The following is a 25,013-nucleotide window of genomic DNA, read 5'->3' on the forward strand; positions in this document are numbered from 1 at the left end:
CCGATGTTCCTTGGTTCTTTCCCGAATTCTTCGTAATACTCATCGTCTAATGTTTTCCACCGGCTTGCATCCGAAGGGTGTGTTAGCACTGGGTTTTCAACCCGCTCCACATCACGCATCACCGCCTCCTTTCTTTCCGCGTGCCAGCGCATGAGCTTTGCTTCCTTGGGGTCCACGAAGTACCGCTGCAGACGGGGCGTGAGCGGGAAGTACCACACAACTTTTCGAGGAGATTTTCTTGTCCCTCTCTTGTATCGAGATTCGCCACACTGTGGGCATGTATCGAGATTGGCATGCTCGTTCCGATATATTACGCAGTCACTGATGCATGCGTGGTATTTCTGGTGCGGTAAATCGAGAGGGCACACGATTTTCTTGGCCTCCTGTAGGCTACCGACACACGTGTTATCTTTAGGAAAGTGGATCTTCAAGTATCCGAAGAGTTCGTCCACGCTTGTGTCCGTCCATTTGTGCTTTGCCTTCATCTCCATAATATCGAGAGCGTATCTCAGACGGCTCTCCTCCGTCCCACGAGCTACATCGTACAACGGAGTTCTCGAGTCTACCTCGAGTTGATCCAGCTTAGCCTTCCATCTACCAGCGATTTTGGGGTCGGTCGATGTGTTGCTGAGAAGAAGTTCCTGAACATGACGGTCCTGCACGGCCGCGGTTAGCGGGGTATTTCTACTCATGTCCTCGTCGGCCGCATGTTCTTCCTGGCCTTCTTGATCACCATCAACGTGTGCGCCATCCTCTTCAACCTCCTCTCCATTGTCGTGTGGGGCATCCTCTCCATCACCTTCGTTATCATCATCTCCACCATCATCATCTCCATCATCATCACCATCGATATCATCATCTCCATCATCACTCATCCACTGAGTATGCCCCTCCATGAAACTATACCTGAGCAGGTGTTGATTCACTATGCCTGAGAAGGGGTCAAACAACGATCCTAGCTTGCATCTTCGACAAGGACACATTATATCCTTTCGCTTATTTCGATACATGTCGGCCGTCGCGCGTTCCACGTATCTATCCACGACGCTTTCCCTCATCGCGATGACCATCGCCGCCTACAAGACAAGATAATTGATTACACCGCCGTCTCGATTTTCACGGAAAAAATTCGGCATGACCTTTGCTAAATATTGTCATGCTGGAGTTCCAAAATTCGCCGGAACGGAAGTTAATCAACATTCCGGCAAAAACATTGGCAACTCAATGTTCCTGCACGCGTAAACAAATGCAAAACAATGCATTTACATATATGGACCACCTTTTGCCACCACTAGTACTAGTGATATAACCGCGAATTTTCACCAACATATGAACATTCCACTCATTTAGTTATGTACCTATTAGTTGCCGCGACGTCCAAAAGCACCCGAGAGACGCCACACGTCGACTTTAATGCTTGAGAGATCTAGAGATCTAAGAAATGGAGAGATCTAGCTAGATCTAGTGGAAGAGGTGGTGGGGGGACATAGATCTAGATCTAGATTATGCAAATCATGCTAGAGGGGCTAGGTAGTGCATGATTTGCTCAAATACATCATATTTTATTGGTTGAAATAGCTAAAATGGGTGGGGGAATGAGCTAACTAGTGCTTGGGTTGATTTGCCATCACATATGAGTGTGTGTGGGTGGTGGTAGGTGGCTGGTCGTCCTAAATGGACATGCCCAGGTTACCGCCGGTGCCTACAACCCAAAATGCCAGCGGTAGGGCACGTTACCGCCGGCGCCTACAACATAAAACGCCGGCGGTAAGTTAAGGCCAGGTGGCCCACCCTGGCTCGGCAATACCGCCGGTATCTATCGCGCGCGTTCGCCGGCGGTAGAGCCCGGTATCCCCGGCGCTTTGGGCCCAATACGCCGGCGGTAAGGCTAGGCCCAAATGGGACCCCGCGGCCCATTGCACCCCCGGCGCCTCAATTTTCGTTTCGCCGGCGGTAAAGGAGCTACCCCCGGCGCCGTCCTACGTGTTCGCCGGCGGTACTGTTAGGCCCCCCTGGAAGGTATTACCGCCAGCATCTTCAGCTCGTATTTGCCGGCGGTAAGGAGTGCGGCTATAAGCCTTTCCCTAGTAGTGTTAAGTTATTTGCTATAAGCTTTCGATACATAGTTACCTAGTACTTATGACCATGAGATCATGTAAATCACTTATACCGGAAAGGTACTTTGATTACACCAAACGCCACTGCGTAAATGGGTGGTTATAAAGGTGGGATTAAGTATCCGGAAAGTATGAGTTGAGGCATATGGATCAACAGTGGGATTTGTCCATCCCGATGACGGATAGATATACTCTGGGCCCTCTCGGTGGAATGTCGTCTAATGTCTTGCAAGCATATGAATAAGTTCATAAGAAACCACATACCACGGTACGAGTAAAGAGTACTTGTCAGAAGACGAGGTTGAACAAGGTATAGGGTGATACCGAAGATCAAACCTTGGACAAGTAAAATATCGCGTGACAAAGGGAATTGGTATTGTATGTGAATGGTTCATTCGATCACTAAAGTCATCGTTGAATATGTGGGAGCTATTATGGATCTCCAGATCCCGCTATTAGTTATTGGTCGGAGTGAGTACTCAACCATGTCCGCATAATTCACGAACCGTAGGGTGACACACTTAAAGTTGGATGTTGAAATGGTAGAACTTGAATATGGAATGGAGTTCGAATATTTGTTCGGAGTCCCGGATGAGATTCCGGACATCACGAGGAGTTCCGGAATGGTCCGGAGAATAAGATTCATATATAGGATGTCATTTTATGTGAATTAAAATGTCGCGGAAGGTTCTATGGAAGGTTCTAGAAGGTTCTAGAAAAGTCCGGAAGAAACCACCAAGGAAGGTGGAGTCCACATGGGACTCCACCTCCATGGCCGGCCAACCCTAGTGGGGGAGGAGTCCCAAGTGAACTCCCCCTTAGGGGGCCGGCCACCCCCCATATGGGAGGTGGAACTCCCACCTCTAGTGGGAGTCCTAGCTTGGCTAGGTTTCCCCTCCATATGGAATGTTTTTGGTTCGGGTCTTATTCGAAGACTTGGATACCAACACTTGGGGTTCCACCTATATAATGAGGGGCATAGGGGAGGGGGCCGGCCACACCAAGACCACAAGTTGGCTGCACCCCCTTGAGGCCGGCCACCCCCTCCCAAACCCTAGCCGCCCCCCTCTCCTCCATATCTCCCGCGTAGCTTTAGCGAAGCTCCGCCGGAGTTCTCCACCGCCACCGACACCACGCCGTCGTGCTGTCGGATTCAAGAAGAGCTACTACTTCCGCTGCCCGCTGGAACGGGGAGGTGGACGTCGTCTTCATCAACAACCGAACGTGTGACCGAGTACGGAGGTGCTGCCCGTTCGTGGCGCCGGAACCGATCGTGATCAAGATCTTCTACGCGCTTTTGCAAGCGGCAAGTGAACGTCTACCGCAGCAACAAGAGCCTCATCTTGTAGGCTTTGGAATCTCTTCAAGGGTGAGACTCGATACCCCCTCGTTGCTACCGTCTTCTAGATTGCATCTTGGCTTGGATTGCGTGTTTGCGGTAGGAAATTTTTTGTTTTCTATGCAACGTTATCCTACATTGTCAACGCGAGTTTTCTCATTGTCAACGCGAGTTTTCTGTAAAACAAAAGAAAACGTGGTAGAAGCATGATTCGACCACACAATCTGTTGCTAGTGGACGGACAGCACTACCGCTACGTTGCTTGCGAAGTTGAGTTACCATAGGCTAATAATTTATTTTTTTGATGCCAAAAATATTTGAATTCAAAATTTGTTTGAAAAACTCGGATGAGAAAAACCCGAGATTTTCGAGATTTCGCGGTAACCGTATTTTCCGGTTCCCTCCGGTAAAAAAATGATACCGAGAAAAAAAACCTTGGTCACTGGTCACGGCTATCTCTGTGATCGACGCCATGGCAATAGTTCCCGGCAGATCTAGGGTCCAGGCTAGGTCCAGCTTGTGAGGCGCAGGTGGCGGAGCCTGCTGCACCCGAAGATATGGGGATGCGTCTTGGTGTACCTGGCCGCCGAGTTCCTCCGTCCGGTGTAGGGGCAGCGGATGGAAGGGCAGAGTGTGTTCATTGGCTTGTCATAGTACCTGAGGTTGACGTCGAGGTCCACCACGCCGGAGTTGACGGCGGTGACGATCCACTGGTCGAGCAGGTCGTACGGTGGGTGGCGGGCGGTGACATGGAAGGTGCGGATCAGGGTGGCGGCGTCCTTGCCCATGATCGCGATGGTCACCTGGTGGTCGAAGCAGACCTTGCGGTCGCTCAAGCTGGGGCCGTACCGATCGCCCGACTTGGTGTCCACCAGGTTGACGACGGGGACAGCCTCGTGGACGCGGCGCCACTGGCGGGAAAGCGCGCTACTACGCACGGCCTCGTCAAACGTGAGGTGGGAGAGGACGTGCTCTAGCGCGTTGCTGGGGAGAGCGCTAAGCCGGTCTCCTCCCTGCCTGTGAGGCGACTCCATCTTCGTCGAGGCGGCAGATTCGTCTGCCTTCGCAGTGATGGATCAGTCAGTGCCGTGTTTTTATAACAAAATTTGTAGGGTGTGCCTATGTCTCAGTTGACTGAGATTTTGTTAAGTCTCAGTCACCTCAGAAAAGTGCAACTGCAGTTTTAAAAAAAGTGCAACTCGGTTCAGTTGCACATTTCTAGCAGAAAAGTACAATTGCATTTTTTTAATAGAAAAGTGCAACTCAAAGCACTTTCCTGTAAGTTACTTAGACTTAAGAAAATCTCAGTTGACTGAGACATAGCAAAACCAAAATTTGTACTACTACCAAAATTTCCTCTTATCTCGTGGTTAGTCAGTTGAGGCTGCCGACACCTTGCTCTAGTCGGTAACGTGACCTTGCCTTAGTCGGTAACGTCACGCGAGATTGAGATCGGGATCCGCCTGAAACTCTACAAAAACCCTTGCCTTATAGTAGTTGCATATGGCCAGATCGACGGCGTAATTGCCGGATCGGATCGGCATGGCTTCGGCGTCGGCTTCGCCGTCGCCGTCGGAGAGCAGAGACCGCCTCAGCGACCTTCCCGACGACGTGCTGGGCCACATCCTCTCCTTCCTCCCCACCAAGCCGGCCGCCCGCGCGGCGGCGCTGTCCCGCCGCTGGCGCCACGTCTTCGCGAGCGTCGACAGCGTCTCGTTCGAGGAGCAAGCCACCGCGAGGGCCAACGACTGGAACACCGCTTACCACGACGCCCAGCTGGAGATGAAGAGCTTCAGCACCACGCTCTTCAAGGACGTCTGGTCGGCGCTCCTCTGCCGTCGCCACTGCGCCGGATTCCACGTGCCGCTGCGCCGCCTCCGCGTCGCCTTCAACAGCTGCCCCGGCTGGAACACGCGCCACGTCGACCAGTGGCTCTCCTACGTGCTGCGCCACTGCAGAAAAGAGCTCCACCTCGACTTGTGTTTCCGCCTCGGCCCAACCTGTGCACAACGCACCCAACACGAGTGGCGGACGCTAACGGACCAGTCTTGGTATGAACTTCCAAGAGGGCTCTACTCCTGCACCGCCATGCGCTCGCTATGCCTCAGCTACTGCGGGCTGAATCTTCCCGCGGCCATCAACCTGCCCTTCCTCGAGACGCTCCGCCTCACCGGCGTCGACCATGGAGACTCTGGGACAGGCATCCAGCGGCTCATCGCAAGCTGCCCCTGCCTGGTCGACCTCACGCTAGAAGCCAACAACAAGATCCAGAAGGTCTCCATTCTCGACAAACGCCTCCGCAGGTTCACACTCTGGTGCTGCCACGGCATGAAGCGTGTCAACATCGACGCCTCCGAGCTCATGTCACTCGACTACCGCGGAACGGTGCCCCCGGGGTCGCTCCTCTCTCTGCACGGCGCACCGGAGAAGATCATCCCCTTGTGCACCGTCGAGATCTGCAAGCTCGACTATCGCATGATGGCGCAGCACGACACGATCAAGATCAACACCTTTTTCCAGGAAATTTCCAACACCAAACGCCTGCATCTCCACCATGAGCGTATCCCATACAGATACAACTTCACAGGGTTCCCTTTGTTTCCCCACCTCACGCAGCTGGCCCTCCAGGGGGGCATTCAGAGCCCCGACGGGCTGCGGGGGATCCTGGAGCAGACGCCAAACCTCCAGGTTCTCTGGCTACTGATGGAGTTCCCCGTGGATCCCTATGGAAAGCCCGAGCCTCCCGACGAGGCCACCTTCTCGGTCCCGTGCTTGCAGCACCGAGTCAGGGAGATCAACATGATTCATTACCAGGGTGACGAGCTGCAGAGTATGGTTGCCAGGCTCTTGTTGCGCCATGCGCTTGTTCTTGAAAGGTTGTGCGTCGTCTTCCAGAAGGGATCACTCCAGGTGCAGGCTGCAAGGAAGAAAGAGATCGAGAGATGGGTCGTGGCCGCTGATGCACAGCAGTTCTTCCTCTGATTGGGTTTAGTTATCGCCCCTGAAGCAATCTCACAACATTTTTCTAAAGCAACATACATGAGAATAATTTTTCTGTAAGATGATTACGGTACCTAGACATGTGTTTTGATTCATGAAGCACTCTCAGAATTTGTCTTAAAGAAATAGAGAGTATTTGTTGCTGCAAGATTTTTTGCATATTCTTACTACGCAGCGGCCGAGCTTGACACGAAACTTTTGGGCGGGCCAGAAATATTTTTCGCGAGAAAACAACAAGAAGCAGTGAGTTTGGAGCAAGGGTTTTTTCTCGTTCTCGAAAAAATACCAGTGGGTACCTGTATTACCGGTTACCGGAAATCTTGGTAATACCGGACTAAATACCACCCCAGATTCTTCCAACAAAATTTAAAACTTGTGCAAAATTACTTAAATTTGAGAAAATTATAAAAATATCGGTAAATATTGGCCGATATATTTTTATACTAGTGCGTACCGGGAAACCCGGTTGAGTTTTATGCACGGGATCTAGCGTGGGTGTCATAGGTGCCACTGTACTGTGACAAATGTACAATTTTGTAATTTAGTATTCCCTCCATTAAAAAATGTAAGACCTTTTAACTTTTTTGTAAATGTATGCATCTAGATATGCTTTATTGTGTAGGTTCGCTCATTTCAACATGTATGAGATACAAGGAACCCATAGAGAAAAAAGTAACAAAACAAAAGAATTTTAAATATCCACCGGTGATCAAGGTGCGATGCTGTGCAGGTAACAACTGACGGTGCTTAGCTATGATAGCTTGTAGGTCTCCTAATGTGTAAATCACTTTTAGCATATAGTGTACTTCTACCATCTTTCCCCTTCTTTTAGTTTTTGTTCTGTTAGTAGTTTCATTTTACGGGTAGAGCCCTATTCTTTTCCACTGTATTTTTTTGACATCTGGAAACAGAATACAAAAATAAAGTTAGGAAAAGATACTGGAAAATATTGATTCTCCCTCGTGTGCAACATGTGTTTCCAGATTTTGTAGTTGTACTTTCTCTTTCACCTCAACCTACTATCCCAACTCAATTGTACTGACATCTCAATCGTACCAATTTACATGTGAGCGTTGGATTGCAGTTTACTCTAAAATAACACTTGGGTGGTTACGTTATGATGGTTTGAATGTCGGAATTCTGGCCTTATATATGATGGTTTGAATGTCGGAATTCTGGATTCTGCTTCTTACATTTCCAACTCCTAGTTTAAAATCTTTGGATTTTGGGATACGTATCATTTTGGCTCCCCCTAGCTCAGGCTCATCACCTAAACAAGAACTTGTCTAAAGCATTCTCTTGCTGCTGCTAGAAAGCAAAGGCCATAATGTGCTCACAGTCTTTTTTTCCCTGTCACCAAAACTGTATGCTGCAATCTGAATGCTACTCTCTAACTTTGTTCAATTCTGTTTTAAATTAGTTTGCTATACTGCAGCCTGAATGCTAATCTTCAGCTTTAGTTTGGTTAATGATCAAGAAGATGCACCTATTAGCTACACTAGGCTTTAATTTGAACCAAATTACCAGTGCAATCACACTAGGCCTTGGAAATAAAATGTCAATATCCTTATCTGGTGCTTTGTTTAAGTCTATCAGTGTTTATTTTATCCTAGAGTTGTCTGCCTTTTGCCGTTGTGTTATTTGGTTTTATTTTCTTCAAAACTAGATGATACCCCGCACCTTGTTGCGGGCACTTCTAAAATAATAAAGTGATAATAATTGGTTTAGTTACCCATGATCAACTAATGGAATACTCATCTCGAATGTCATGAATGATAATCTACTTGACATTGTCAACTAAGTACAATATATAAAGGGCTGCAAGAAAACACCAGATTATGGAGATGTATCGAGAACATGCAAAATGGGCGCAAGATTGCTAATGGCAATATAATGCATTGACCGTTTTCTTCTCCATATATATCCATAATTGACAGAAGATTTGAGACCAAATACAAAAAGGGAACACAATTCTCAAAGTAGTGTGCCTGCTCCTGTAAGTATGGTACGTATCTGGAACCGTCTCTTGAAGTTCTTATATTCATAAGCGCAAGAATTCATACAGACTGATTGCCAAGAAAGATTATTACAAAGAAATGTGTCTGAGTTGGCATCGATGTTAGTATTCTTGGACGATGAAAATATAAAAAGTATTTAGGGACTAACCTGTCCTGAATGGACCTTTACCTAGTTATAATTTACTAGTAGAATGCCCGTGCTTCGCTACGGAGCAAACAATAGCTAATATTTTTCAGATTATCTAAGGGTGGACAGGGTTTCATTTTTCAAATTCAGAAGCCATCCAAAATTGTTATGGCGATGCCGACGTATAATGGGTGCCAGCCTTTCTGTAAAAATCATAGTAAACTTGATTAGATTTTCAAAGCATCAATTTCATAATGGAGCTTGATGTTAATGCGTATGAGTGTCAACAATACAAGCATAATGTTCTAAAATGGACGAAAAATGAGCTCAGTTAATCTTTATCACTGGCCTTCTTAATGCCTTTGCAGTTGACCAAAATAATCCAAAACAGGAAGATCAGAGCTACAAGGGAAAGACAGTGTCTACGAATCACTAACGATTATTGGAATGTTGGATTTAAAGAAGAAATGCAAAACCATTGTGATATCTAAAATAGAACAAAAGATAAGGGGATTTATTTCTTCAATTCATATGTATTTAGGTTTGACATCTCTTTACAATTATGCGTCTTGATCTCTCCACAACAATTAAAAAAAAGTTTATTCACTTATTATTGTGCAATAATAATATACAAAAAATATATATTTCAATTAGCAACAATAGTATCATGAGTGTTTCACCTCTTCTAATGGTGATCTCACACTGAAGAGTGTTCAAATCCTGTTGATTGGCTTCCCCACCTCCCGCACTTCTTGAAGTGCAAACATTAGCTTGGGTAGATCCGGCTTGTGCAACCACGTTGAAGTGTGTTCCTTGTTTATTTTCTCATCTAATGCACATATAACTTTTAGGTGACACACCCTACATATGAAACTGAACCCTTATTTCCTTCAATATGTTACTCCCTTTTTTCATTCAACATAAAATTGAGACGATAACTAAAATATATTCATATTTTAGAAGCTGACAGGTGCGACCATCAATTGACTGACTCTAGTAAATATGACACACATGTATTTGGATTGGGGAAGAATTACCTATGAAGTATGAACTGAACGATGGGCGACACAACAACCTCGTTGATACTAACGTTCTCCACCAGGATTGTATTTTATCCCTCATGCGTCATGAACGATGTTGATGGCGGCGCCGTCCCATTGTAGTTCGGCGGAAAAAAAAAGAGGCCTCCAGTAGATTAGTCTGGTTTTTTCAGAACCGAGAAGGAAAATATAAACCCCTTGTACTGCATGGATGCCCCTAGTGCTAGCATGAAGCATAATCCCTTGAACCATAACACATGCCAATGTAGGCGTATGTGCTCCGACGAATGGATGCCGCTCGTGCTTAGCTCAAAGGGGACAAAATTTGCATGCATTCAGTTCTAGCTTTGTCATATGGAGTATCAAGGGAAAAGCGACAGCCAAAAACTATCCATTAACTACGATTGTCCACTTAATTTGCCTTGATACCATGTAAGATAGAAACCAAGTAAATCAGAATGATACATCAGCAGTGTTTTCATAATTTACATTACTGGCCATGTAGTGCTTCCTCCAACCATGTAGTGTTGCCAGTATCCTTTTCCAGAGCTCAGATTGGTGAGCCACTTTAGATGCCAAAGATTCGCTCTTCTCCACGGAAAGTTAGAACACAAACAAATAGAGGCTAGCTATATTAAAAGTAAGTACACGCCCCTGATGTTTTCAGAGATAATTAAACTACAATGGCCGCGTTTGCATTGGTCATCCAAACGTGTCAATTTAATAATATTCTGAAACCAAAACCTCCCAGTTCAAACATAGAGGATGATATTAGGATGCGACTAAACTCACCGATGTGGCAGCTATCTGGTCCTCCCGCCAGTCAGGATGTTTAGGTCGGGGAGGAGCTTGGAGAGTACGGTGGTCGTGGAGCCGCCAATGCGGCCGGTGCATCTAAACACAACAGTCGGGCGCTCGAGTGAAATTCACCGCCATTGTCGGCATCTTAGGAACCGTCGATGTCAAGAGTAAGAAAGTGAGGATGGCTAGAGTGCGCCGGTGGGGAGAGCCTGCTGCAGATGGGATTCAGCGTCTCTGCTGAGGGTTGTGCGGGAGAATGACGGAGGCATAGTTGGCGCTGGCCAGTGTTTGGTTTGCGAGGTTCAGTAATCGATGATGATTATATGGGAACTTCACGACGCTGATGACGGAGTTTAAGAAGGATGGCGTGCTTCCCAACCCCGGGGACGGAGATATATAGATCACTTCCCGCTTGGATGTCAGAAGGTGTTAGACATAGGGTAGAGTAGAGAATTGATGCGGGTAGTGTTTTTTGATTGATCTTGAGAGGAGCTAAGGTGATGGCATGATCTGAAACGGCTCCATCTAATAAATCATTTAATTTAGGGAAGAGATATCTAGGGAGGCCTAAACTTTAGAGAGGTACTTAGATTGGTTTCTGTTACCAAAACAAATATTGCGGTGGCATACTTTTAGTAGTTTATTGTATTTGTGACACCAGGTATTGGCATGTTTCATCTTAATAGTAAAGATTCATACAATGAACACCGATAATAAAAATCAACCGTGAAGTTTTGCACTTTTCTTGATGATAAAAGAAGATGCTTTCGTGTCTTCAGTCTTCGCAGAGATCAACAACACATGCTAGGGATCTCAACTAAATTTTGAGAAAATAACATGGATAGAGGGATCACGAAAACTTCATAAAATAGACATAGTTATTATTAGAAGTCAGAGCTTTATTCCCACATAGAAGAGCAGGACGTTACCTTGGTTTACACTTAATATATTAACTGTACGATTTAATCTTTAAAAAAGTATGATCTGCATCTTGCGAAATTTTTTTTTGAAAGAAAAAGTAGAAAAGGCATGAGGTGTTTGGCACATAACAAAATGTATCTAATTTTCCAAGAATCACAATCAAGAACATTTGCTACAGTTATACAAAAAATGCAGTGGTACAATTGTTGTGGACCTAGCTACCATGGAAACCTCAGATTCGGGTTGATGATTACGTTTTCGACAAAATTCAGAGTACAGAATGCATGGAAAATTGTTCAATTCGTGTGCATCTACTGATCAAAATGCATTGTTACATTTGAGTAAGCACAAAAAAATCTGAAAGAATGCTTCAATTCGTCAGCATCTAGTGACAAAAAATTCACTGCAAACACTTAACAACACATGGCAAAAATGGTCGGATTGCTGCAGATTTGCTAAACATGAATGGAATTGACTTCCAATAGTAGAGAATTGATTAGATAGATAGGGAGACAGAGAGTGGGTCGTCACGGGAGCTCGGCGATCTCCTGGTGCACGCATTGTCTCTGTCTGGAACAAAAACACAATTACCGTCAACACATTCAGACCCAAATAGATTAATTTCCAAGTGGATTATCATGGTTTTGCGCCAACAAACACTTACTTTCCTATCAAAATAATCCACACAAGATGACAATCTTTTATTTGAAGCATGGAGATATATTTTTCTGTACTGAAACAACTTGAACTCTCCAAGTGACTGCACATAGCATGAGCAGTGCTTCTCACTTTCTTTGCACACCAATTGTTTTCTTACATACATGGAAATAGAGCTGGAAGAGGAGGGCAAAAAACCTCAGTTTCTGTAGAGTTTGCCGACGAGCATACTGATCAATCCTGAATTTGCACCATACCCAAACAAAGCGATCTTATTTATTCTCAGTTCAGATACGAAAGCAAACCTCACTTGGTTTTGGTCCTAGCCAAACATTTGGGCATCGAAAGTTATCAATCCCAATCAATGCAATTATTAAGTCCCACGAAAAATAAAAAATTGTAGAAAAAACCAACAAAACAACAGATAATTAAGGCAAAAGGAGGACCAGAAAAGGGCAAAGAGGATCACTGACGAGCTAGCATCAGGTCATCTCATTCCCAAGTGAGCACACACCTGTCCACGAGCGCTCCCTATTGTCTTGGGTGAACTTCTCATCAGATCGAACCCAAATCCTCGCCAGCTCCAACCATCAAACAACATCAGGTAATGCTAAATAGGAAACGGGATGATAACTTATTCCGGATGTAGAGAAGCGAGAAGTATCTGGCCTAGGAGATGAGGTGGTCGTGATGGTTGTAGTGGGGTCGTTTTGATGTAGCGATGAGAAGGAGGCAGAAAATGTTGTCGTTCGGAAGGATTTGTATCTAATCAGGATTCAGAAGAACTCCGAAGCGCGCAGGCGGCCAGCCCTGAAGATGCATGTGGCTGTGTGGCACCACGTCGGGAGCACTCCTCATCGTAGATGCAGCTGTGTGTGCGGGATGTGAGTAATAATTGCGATTGTTTCTCTGATTTAGAGCCTCGCCATCATCCTTCGATCGAGCTACCTAAGTTGATGGCACCGCTGCGCCTTGGTGTAACCAGGAAGCAACAGAATGAGGGGTTGGATGAGCACGATAAGGATGAGGAGAAATTTCGGAAGATATTTTTTAACAGAAACTCGGAAGGGTTGTTGTGCTATGTGAAACAGATCCAACAAGAATCGTGTGGAGAGGTATTCTGTTTTAGCCCCACGAGATTAGGAGGTACTGAACGCGGTGGCATTTCCGTAGATAGTCTGAAGTGTGACACCAGGCATTCACCAGTTTGCTCTTAATAGTAGAGAAAATATAAAATACATAAAAAGTTATTCACATCGATGGACATGAGAAAGTATGCTTTATGGAATCTTACCAATCTCAGAGAGCATATCATATGTTGGTCCTCAGGAGCATTCAATCGAACATTTGGCACACACCAAAGTGGCTTGATACTGCACCTGCACGCCACTGTGTTGAACATGAGAGCAGGGATCTTGCTATCCAATAAAATTAACAATATCATGTCCATGGGGAACGAAGCCAAAATATGCCGACGAGCATCCACGGGTTTGTGTGGCCGCAGCTGAACGCCAGCCCACCACCGACGACATCAGTTGTCGCCGGCTTCCACGCCTCTCCACCTCGCCGCTGGAACGCGATGATAGATCGAAAGATCCAGCACCACCATCCGCAGGCCGACCCTCTACGGCGAAGAAGAGAGCCGCCTCCACCGTCGAACCCAAGGCTGCTGCCCCGGGCGCAGAACAGGCCAGGCCGCCGCCGCCCATACCATCCACGCCGACCGGTCGCAGCATCGAGGAGGATGGGTCTCGTCCGCCGTCCACAGCGCTTCAACGAGGAAGGGCCCCTGCCGCCGCCACGCCCCGCGGTCTTTGCCCCGGCGGCGCTACCGGCGGCGGGAGGCGGTTAGGATTGGGAGGGGTGCAGGAGAGGGAAAAAAATGCACTACTTGTCCAGTGCATACTTGTCTCACAAAATGCATCCAACTAAAATGATTGATTTAAGGTTTTATGTTTTCAGAAGAAAATCAAGCCCCTTCGGTCATGCACTACAGATAACACAAAGCACGTGATTACTGCAAAACTATTCTAAGCTCACTTCATGAAAGATAACCAACTGATCGGTCACACGAAACGCATGACAGGGGGCATGTGATTACTGCAAAATTATTATCATTATCCCATGAAAGGAAGAGTAACCTGTAACACTTTGTTCTTTGTGCATACTTGTCTCAGGAACTGCATCGAACTAAATTGATTGCTTTAGGTTCTATGTTTTTAGAAGAAAATTAAGCACCTTCGGTCATGCACTACAGATAACACAAAGCATGTGATTACTTTAAAACTATTCTAAGGTAAGGTTACTTCATGAAAATGATAACCAACTGATCGGTTACAGGAAAATCTTCTCCGCATCGGCAGACACCACCCAACTGTTTGAACAGAGGATGTAGCACTATCTTACACATAACATAACTGGTTTCTATTAACCAAGATATTTCCCAGCAACGCATAGCGCAACCCATGTGATTATTGCAGTATCATTCCAGGGTTCTTCCATGAAAGGAAACCCAACTAAACAATCATAGGAAAAAATATCTACACCGACATAGACCAGCCAACTTTCAACCTCCTGAGTGCACAGTGAATCTTACAACGCAAATGGCCCCTTCACCAGGACAACGCACCTCTTGAGAACATGGGCATTCCGGTACAAGAACCTGGCCGTCATCCTCTGCAGCTCGTCACTCTGGTAATGAACCATGTTGATATCCCTCACCTGACTCGGCAAGCACGGGACCGGGAAGCTTGCCTCATTGGGAGACACGTGGTTGTTGGGGACCATGAAGAACTAAATGAAAAAACAAGAGGGTGCTCAGGTTTCGTGCCTGCTCCAGGATCCCACTCACCACTTTGCAGCACCAACCGCGTCAGGAAAGGACACGAGGGGAAACCCTCGAAGGATCGGCACCAGAGGCACCGGTGGTGCAGATGCAGGTACTTGGTGTTGGAGATTTTCTCCATAAATCGTATGAACCCGTAGTGCTCCTCCACCTTGGAGGGGACTTTGCAGATATTGATGGTGCACGAAGGGATATCCACTGGGTAGCCGTCCAGGTACATGAGCAACTCCGTGGGCACCATGCCATGGTTGTCCAGCAACCTCAGCTCCGAGGTGTCGACAGATTTGAGGTTGTGGCAGCAGCGGAGGGCAAATCTGCAGAGGCGTTTGTCGATGACGGACACTCTCGTGAGGCGGTCGATGACCTCTAGCGACAGAACGACGACAGACTTGAGGTTGTGGCAGCAGCGGCGGGAGAATCTGCGGAGGAGTTTGTCGATGACGGAGACTCCGGTGAGGCCGTCGATGCCCTCCAATGTCAGATCGGCGACAAACTTGAGGTTGTGGCGGCAGCGGTGGACGAATCTGCGGAGGCATTTGTCGATGGATAATTTCGTGAGGTGGTCGAGCATCAGTTCCACGATCCAGGGGTATCTTGATATCTGGTCGCAACGGGGTGATGTGATGTGGAATGTCTTGAGGAACGACAGGTCGACGGTCTGTGGTAGTTCCATGCCCATCTGCCACACTAGGTGTTGGTTCATCTTCGTCATCATCGGACAAGCCAAGTGAAAAAGTTGGAAACGATTTATCTCGAAATGCTGACTCCTTACGTGCACCAGATCCATCTGCGACACCATATTCTGTCAACCGTCAGACACGAAACAAAGAAGTGTGGCATAAAACCAGAAGAAGATATATGCCAGCTTTACGCACCTTCTGTCATGTGTTCTGATCCGCGTGTGTATCCATTAGCAATCCTCTTGATACCTAGACCACCCGATCCTTCATCGCCAGTACCCTCGTCGGCTTCGAGCTTCTCGACTAACGCACTGGCATCTCTGAATATTGAGCTTCGTAACAGGAGTATGTGTCTCTGCAAACTTGCACCATACCATCTGAGTGCAATTTTTCTCTTTGTCGGCAGCTGCCAAAAGATATGAAAATGATTATTTTTTTCTGCACTAACCCATGTCTGAAAAGAAGATAACAAATAAACATGAAACAAGGTTAGCTACCTTGGATGCCCCTATTGCTTTCTGAAAAGAATCCAAGGTGCAGGCCTCGCTTTCCTTAATTGTGTTATTCAAAACAGCTTCTCGTTGCAACTGTACATGTTGCATGCATAGATTTGTCATAAGTATATTGGCCTAAAGAGAGGAATGGATTGACCATATATATTACAACCTAGCAATGCATACCTTCTCGTTTAAGGCCTGAATCATGGAGCTAATTGTCTGGTTCTCATAGTCGGCTATGCGGGGGATCCTTGCAGGCTGATACAGGCCCCCGTTCTTCACATAGTCAAGAAAAAATATCTGAGACTCATCGCAGCCAGGTTAGCGCTAACAGTACATGGGGCAAAGAGACTGAGTATTAAGAGAGGTGTTAAAGAATCTACTTGGAGGAACATGGGGCAAAGAGACAAATCACCAATCTTGATCTTCGATGTTATATCGTGCTGGAATTAAATTTGTGGACAGCATCAAACAGTGCCTCCAGAGCAAAGGCGCACCAATTATAGCAGGATATCTCGTCTGGTTTTAACAGAGCACCCCAGAATGTTTCACTGCCATTGTTCGGTTTCTTGATCGGTGCGAGCCACCTGCAGACCAACCATACCACAAAGGACACTTTGAAGTTGTCCCACTGCACCTTGTCCATGGGTTCATGATATTGTTTCTCTACATTGAGCTCAGCAGCTTTGAGGCTACAGTACTCCTGTTTGCCACCTGTTCTGCCTATACACAAGTTGATGAAATCAATCTTGTCTTCTGGATCTTTTGAATCAAGTCCGCAGACTTTCAGCTTGCCATAGGGGATTCCCAACACCCTACTGTAATCAACATCACGTATTGGAACGTATGTTATGTCGTCAATCCAGAGGATGCGTTTTGTGGGATCAACCCTCCTCAGCAACCAAAAAGTGAATTCTGGGTCAACCGTGTTGATTTGAGGGAGATCGAGCACTCCCTGGAAAGCCATCTCATGGAGGAGCTTGGGCTTCGAAGTATTGACCCATTTGGCCACGACACCTGCAATCCTTTTTGTGGAGCCTCTTGATGTAGCAGATGTTTTTCTGGCGGCACTTTGCGGGAGTTGTGTCTTGCCGTCTTCTTCTGCCTCACTATCTTCAACGATTGTGTCTAGCTTCTCATTGAGTTGTTGAGCTGTCAATTTACTCGTTCTTGCCTTCTTCCCTTCCCATTTCGCCACGACTCCTGCAATCCTTTTTGTGGAGTTCCTTGGTGTAGCAAATGTTTTTTTGGTGGCACTTTGCAGGGGCTGTGTATTGTTGCTTTCTTCTGCCTCACTATCTTCTACGACTGTGTCTAGCTTCTCATTGAGTTGTCGTGCTGCCAATTTACTAGTTCTTGCCTTCTTTCCTTCCCATGAGGAGCATAAGCGTCTTGCTCCCTCCATTTTGACCCTGCCATTTTGATGTAAATCGAATATCAGATTTGTATACTACTACTGAGGAAAAAACAACTTCATGCATGGAAAGGCTAACTACATGATCTACACAAAGGGGGAGGATACCTGTACTTAATCACAACATGTTATGATTATTTTTCAACATATTACATCAAACAAAAGGCATCTGAAGCAATATTTAAGGAGGGAAAAAATGAGGACATGTAGTTCTACTGTGAACACAAACTGTCAAAATGGGTTTCAGTAGGTATTGGCAACTTGGCACAGATCTAGATTAAGAAGTCCAAAATGTATCTCTAATGAAGCATTTTCACTTCAAGATTCAACCAAAATGAATATCTAAAAGAATAAAGAATAAAGGACTTCATGTACTGTTCCATAAGAAACAAGTAAAACAGATCTACTCAATCTTAGCACGTAAAAGCAAACAGATTCACCCCATCTTAGCATGGAAAAGTATCAGAACAGAAAAGATGATCTACTCATAGAGGTTTTAGCATGGAGAAGTTACAATACAACGGATCTACTCCATCTTAGCATGTAAAAAGTTGCAAGCAAAAAGATCTACTCCATCTTAGCATCGAAAAGTATAAAAAAACAACTACTCATTGTGGTTGTAGCATGGAAAAGTTACAATCCAAAAGATCTGCTCCATCTTTATAGCATGTAAAAATTGCAAGAAAAAAGATGTAGTAAATCAGCATGTCAAATAGCAACCTGTGCGTTGGATAAAGCAGCAAAATAGATTATGGCATCTCTTTTGGTTCTGGAACTACGATGCAGCTCTAGGAGTGCATTTGGTAGGAGCGAGGGTGGAGTGGGATGGGGAGGTGAAAGGGAAGGGGAGAGTTGGGTAAGTGTGGAGAGATAGAGATCTGGGCTGTGTTCTTGAAGATAAGAATGGAGATGGAGGCTTGTGCAACTCGTGGGTACCTTGGATGCCCATGGCCCTAGAGAGGCAGCTCCCTGCAAATGGTATCTAGCCTTTTTGCCCTGCACAGAGAGGGGTTGTTCTTATACCTATAAATAGCAAAATCTAAATGACTGCACCTATTGTGATGAGGTTGTCCTTTATAACATCGCCCATGCCATGACAGAGAGAGAGATACAATGATCCAGGCAGATTTGATAAAACTAATACACAAACAAGAAGGTGCTCCGGTGGTCATAACACCCAGCTTGCATAATAAGTCTACAACACAAAATAAAAACAGCAAGAACAGCCACACATGAATTGCCTACGGCTACAACATTAAACAGATATCTAGAATAAAGACAAGTGCGCCAAAATACAATCAGCTGACTAAACTTGTGTTCATGGCGATAAACCTAACACAGCAAGGAAAGAGCAATCCCGAGAACAAAATCTTGAAGCTAGAGCCGGTTTGGTTTCCTCAATCTTGGCCTTCCTGGATATGCTAGCTGGCCATGGAACAGAGCAAATTGCTCATCCTTGGAAGGAACTTGATTGGTAGCCGCTGCTTCCAGTGCATCACGGAGAGCACGGATTTGAGCACCAGACTTGTGTTTCGCAATTTCTACCCCCCCCCCCCCAGATCCATGTCTAACGGAATGTAGTTACCTGGCTCATGATTTTCTGCCAAATGTCGCAAAAGAATTTGGAGAAAGTGAGGAAGGGGAAACATCCGCGTGTGTTCGAGGAGGAGAAAGGAGAAAACATGCATTGAACCATTTCGTCGAACATGTGCCAGACCTTACCTGTGGTCGGCGAGCCCACACAGCTGGAGCACCTAGGGAGGGAAAAAAACATCCCCCGACCGAGGAACCGGTACAGCACAGCAGCTCATTGGCCGGCCTTCGGCAGGCAGAGCACGGTGGCGGTGGCGTAGGCGCGTTTCCCGTGGGACGGGCTGGACTACCAACCGGAGCAGGTGACTCTCAGCGAAGCTATGGCGATGCCCACGACGGAGGGCGGCTCTCGGTAGTGAGAGGGCGGAGGAGCGCTCGCCTGAGATGATGGAAATGGGGAGGGCGGGAGGCTACGCAATGACGTGGAAAACCGGTCGAGATGGTGCGGTGCATGCCTCCGGCTCTGCCAGCGTCGCTTCGGGAGTGGAATTGCCACAACCTACCTATTGTTAAAAAAATGTTTAACAACTGCACTTAGTGAAAAAAATTAGGACCCAAGAAGGCAAGGAAATTTCCCACAACCTACAATGATGTGTCCACTGAAGTTATCGAGCCAGTTCCAGCTAGTCGTTTAACCTTCTTCTTATCTTTTCTTTTAGCATACCTTCTTCTTATCTACCTCTACATGTAGCACTATCTTGTAGACATCTAGGATGTCAAGATGGAATCCCGATGGGATTTGAGTTACAGTGTATTTCACGTTTTCTAGTTCATATTTTAGCGTCAAAATTTACACTACAAAAAGCAAAATGTACAACAAGTGAAACTTAGGTGGGATCCCACCTAGAAACTTATTCTTATTACACCATAATCGGAAGAGTAACCTGTAACGCTTGGTTCTTCTTGCATACTTGTCTCACGAAAATGAATCCAACTACAGATAACACGAGGCACATGATTATTGCAAAACTATTCTAAGTTCACTTCATGAAAGATAACCAACATATTGATCATAGGAAAATCTTCGCCGCGTCGGCAGACACCACCCAACTTTTGGTCTCCTCCTTCTGTGGTTCCTGCAACGAGAATGGCCCCTTCACCAGAACAATGCACACCCCCTCGAGAACAAGTGCATTCCGGAACAAGAGCTTGGCAGTCATTCTGTGCAACGCGTAGTTCTGGTAATGAACCATGTCGATCTCCCTCACACGGCTCTGCAAGCACGGGAACGAGAAGCTCGACTCCTCCGGAGCCTTAAGTTTGTCGGGAACCACACAGGACTCCATAGGAGTGAGAAACAGTCAAGGTTAGTTAGTGGATTAGTGCATTAGGTTAGTGGCCAGGTTAGTGCGGTGAGTACCTTTGGTGTTTGCCTCTTGTATATATACTTGCGTAGAGTTAATGGAAAATCAGACTGTGAGGGCACAAAACAATGTAGCCTTCGTCTTCACCAAGGGAGAGAGTTTTGGGCAAAAGCTTATTCTTCTTCCTTGGTTGAGTGTGTACGTGTTGTGAGTGTTTGGAGGAAACGATCCTTGCCCTTGTGGAGGATCGGTTACATGTTAATATAGGATAGAAAAGCCCCATCAGTGGCATTACAAGGAAAGGTATTAACCGGTGGTAATCTACACCATAACAGTCAATACCAACGAAAAAGGAAATTACAACTGTATTGTCTCAATTACAACGGTATTGTCTAACACCCCCCTTAATCTAAACCTTGGAAGAACTGGAGAGGTTGAGATTACACTTGAAATCGGAGAATTCCTTTATTGGTAGCGCATTAGTGAAGCCGTCTGCAATTTGATCCTTGGTGGAGATATGTCGAATAGCAAGGAGCTTCTTGGCTACCCGTTCACAGACAAAATGAAAATCAGTTTCAATGTGTTTTGTGCGAGCATGAAAAAACCGGGTTTGCGGATAGGTAGGTGGCACCAAGATTGTCACACCAGAAGCATGGTTTTTCTTTAAGTGAGATGCCAAGTTCCTTGAGCAGAGCTTCAGCCCATATAAGTTCAACAGTGGCCTTGGCAAGAGCTTTTTACTCGGCTTCTGTGCTGGAGCGAGATACGGTGGCTTGTTTCCGAGCACTCCATGAGATTAACTTTGGACCAAAGAAGATGGCGAAACCTCCAATGGAGCGTCGATTATCAAGGCAACCGGCCCAGTCTGCATCTGGAAATGCACTAAGGAGAGTAGAGTGAGATCTCTGAAAAGTAAGCCCAACATTAATCGTACCTTGCACGTATCTCAAAATACGTTTTGCGGCCGTCCAGTGTGCTGTGGTGTGAGCATGAAGATATTGACAAATTTTGTTGATGGAGAAAGAGATGTCAGGACGTGTCAAGGTGAGGTATTGGAGACCTCCCACAGTACTCCGATATTTAGTGCTATCTTCGGGACCTAGAGGGGTGCCATCCGCCAAGGATAATTTTTCCGAACTTGATAGCGGGGTAGGACAAGATGTGCAATGAAACATGCCAACTCGGCCAATTAAATCATTTGCATACTTCTCTTGTGTTAGGAGGAGGCCATCTACTGTCTTCTTGACTTAGATACCCAAGAAATAATGCAAGGCACCAAGGTCTTTGAGAGCAAAAGGAGCACCTAAATAATGAAGGAGAGCCGTAATAGCTTTATCTGAAGAGCTAGTCACAATAATTTCATCAACATAAATTAACATAAACATGGTGATACCTGACTTGTGATATATGAAGAGAGATGTGTCGGCCTTGGAGGGAGTGAAGCCGAGATCAAGAAGTTTGGTGCATAATTTTGAATACCATGCCCGAGGAGCTTGTTTAAGACCATAGAGAGGTTTATCTAATTTGCAAACATGATGCGGAGCATGAGGGTTTTCAAAATCAGGTGGTTGTTTCATGTAGACTTCCTCTTCCAGAACGTCATGTAAGAACGCGTTCTTGACATCAAGTTGTCAAAGACTCCAACCATGAGAGACAGATAGAGCTAGCACAAGTCTGATAGTATCCGCTTTCACAACTGGACTGAAGGTATCTTCATAATCAATGCCATAATGTTGCTTGAAAAGTTTTGCAACGAGTATTGCCTTGTACCTGTCAATAGTGTCATCGGAGTTTTTTTAATGCGATAAACCCACTTACAGTCAATGATGTTTTTTGTTAGAGCGAGGAGGAACAAGATGCCATGTCTTGTTCTGAATGAGAGCATTATATTCTTCTTGCATAGCCTCTTTCCACTTGTCAACACCAAATTCTTCGAATATTTTGTTTGGCTCACCTGTAGATGTCAACATGCCATAGTGTATCGTACCGTCAGTGTAAATTTTCGGATTGCGAATACCTTTTTGGAGACGTGTACGCCCTTCAGGAGCATGTGGTGCTGCAGGTGGCACAGGAGGGGATGCATGCGGTGTACGCGCAGAGGATCTGGAGGTTGCAGGATCTAGTGCAGGCGAATCATGCGCAGGAGATCCTGTGGCCGGATCAGAGGTCGAAGCTGGAGTGGTGGAGGTCGCAGAAGATCCGGAGGAGCGGGACCCGACTGTCCTCGCAGCAGAGGGCGTCGGTGGCGTGTCGCTGCCTGATTGGTGCGGCGACGCAGTCCCGACAGGGAACAGCTGGCGCGGCGCGGGGCGCGAGGCAGAGGGCAACGTTGCGACTGATGCGACGCGGTTGGCGCGGAGGTTCGACCTAGCCCGGGACCGGCTGGTGGGGTCGTTGGCGTGCGTTTGATGCACGGTCGTTGGCGTGCGCAGATCCCGGAGTAGATGTCGTCGCATGATCCGATGGAGACGTGGGATCCGAGGCGGATTTTTCTGGCAAGGCGGGAGAATCATCTCCGGGCGCGTGCTGCTGCTATTGTTTTCTCCTGAACGCATATGTGGGCTGTTTGACGTGATTTCTGCACCATTTTTAGTGATTTATTCGGCATTTGACTGCTGGCTTGTGGCTGCAGTATCTCCACTTGTTCTCTCGGCATCTAAGTATGGTTAGTGGTAGGTACAAATTGCATGTGGTCATGATTAGTCATACCCTCAATATTTGGTGGTGTGGGGGATGTAGGTGGGGGAACCAGGAGAATTTCTTAGCTAAGACGAGACCCGACATTTGGGTTGAGGGATGCAAAGGGAAAGACGTTTTCATCAAATATGACATCCCGAGAAATATAAACTCTCCCGGTTTGAACATCGAGACATTTTACTCCTTTGTGTAAGGGACAATACCTAATAAAAAAACATTGTTTAGATCTGAAGGAGAGTTTGTGTTTGTTATAGGGACGGAGATTGGGCCAACAAGCACAACCAAAAATGTCGAGAGAGTCATAATTTGGTTTGAAGTGAAGGAGTTTCTCCGTTGGCGTCTCAAAATTTAAAGGTTTGCTAGGGAGCATGTTGATGAGATAGGTGGCTCGTTAAGAAGGCTTCATCCCAAAATTTGAGAGCCATAGATGCATTTGCAAGAAGGGAGAGGCCAACTTCGACTATATGGCGATGTTTTCTTTTCGCGGAACCATTTTTCTGGTGGGCATGTGGGAATGAGACATGATGGGTGATACCCGCTTTTTGAAAGAAAGAATGGAGTTTTTCATATTCACCACCCCAATATTTTTGCATAGTTATTATTTTGCGACCAAACTTGCGCTCAACAAATTGTTGGAAATTTAGAAAGGCTTGATAAACATCCGAACGTTTTTTAAGAAAGGTGATCCAAGTGAATTTGCTAAAATCATCAATAAAGCTTCCATAATAGGTGTGTTTCCCAACGGAAGGAGGGGGCAGGTCCCCAAACATCCGAATTTTTTTGCTCTAAAGGTACGGTGGAAACACTAGAGGATATAGGATAAGGCAATTGTTTGCTTTTTGCTTGTTGATATGGATCACATACATAAGGATTTATTTCACGAGAGTGACTAAGATTATTTTTCCGAAGAACTTGTTGAACAATGAAGGTGGATGGATGGCCTAGCTAGACGACGATGCCATGTAGATGAACAAGGTGTGAGGGTGATGAAGGCGTGCTTGGTGGAGGCCGGGGATGTGGGCACAAGGGGGTATAGGCCACCATGACACGGTCCTCTAAACATGATTTCCTCCGTGGCCCGATCCTTAATCGAAAAGAAAAAATGATGAATTTCAACGAAGGCATTGTTATCTAGACCAATTTTATGAGCAGATAATAAACTTTTCAAAGCACTAGGGACATGAAGAATATTGCGAAGATGAATGGAATTATGAGGGTTATGAATAATAGAATGACCAACATGCTTAATGTCCATACCTTGACCACTAGCCATGTCGATTTGATCATGTCCCTTGTACTGTTCATGAGTGGAGAGTTTGCTCAATTCGCTGGTGAGGTGGTTTGTGGCACCTGAGTCAACATACCAATTTGTGTCGACTCCATATGAGGCAATGTTGGTATTTTCTCTTCACGGTGGGAATCATCATCATGGTCATCATCGCCGTAGCGCCACCAACACTCATTGGCGGGGTGCCCATATTTTGTGCAGATCTGACATGTCACATCTTGGATGGGGGAGGAAACACGATTCCCACGACCACGCCCACGGCCTCCTTTTGGTTGATGACGTCGACCGTTGTCATGACGAGGTGGACGTCCTTGTTGCTGGTGATAATTATTCACATTTACCGTTGAGAAAAAAACGAGAAAAGGAGTTGATAAATTGTAAGATATTGATCATAGGAAAATCTTCGCCGCGTCGGCAGACACCACCCAACTTTTGATCTCCTCCTTCTGTGGTTCCTGCAACGAGAATGGCCCCTTCACCAGAACAATGCACATCCCCTCGAGAACAAATGCATTCCGGAACAAGAGCTTGGCAGTCATTCTGTGCAACGCGTCGTTCTCGTAATGAACCATGTCGATCTCCCTCACACGGCTCTGCAAGCACGGGAACGAGAAGCTCGACTCCTCCGGAGCCTTAAGTTTGTCGGGAACCACACAGGACTCCATAGGAGTGAGA

This window comes from Lolium rigidum, chromosome 7 (genome assembly GCF_022539505.1).
Source record: "Lolium rigidum isolate FL_2022 chromosome 7, APGP_CSIRO_Lrig_0.1, whole genome shotgun sequence".
NCBI classification, from domain to species: domain Eukaryota; kingdom Viridiplantae; phylum Streptophyta; class Magnoliopsida; order Poales; family Poaceae; genus Lolium; species Lolium rigidum.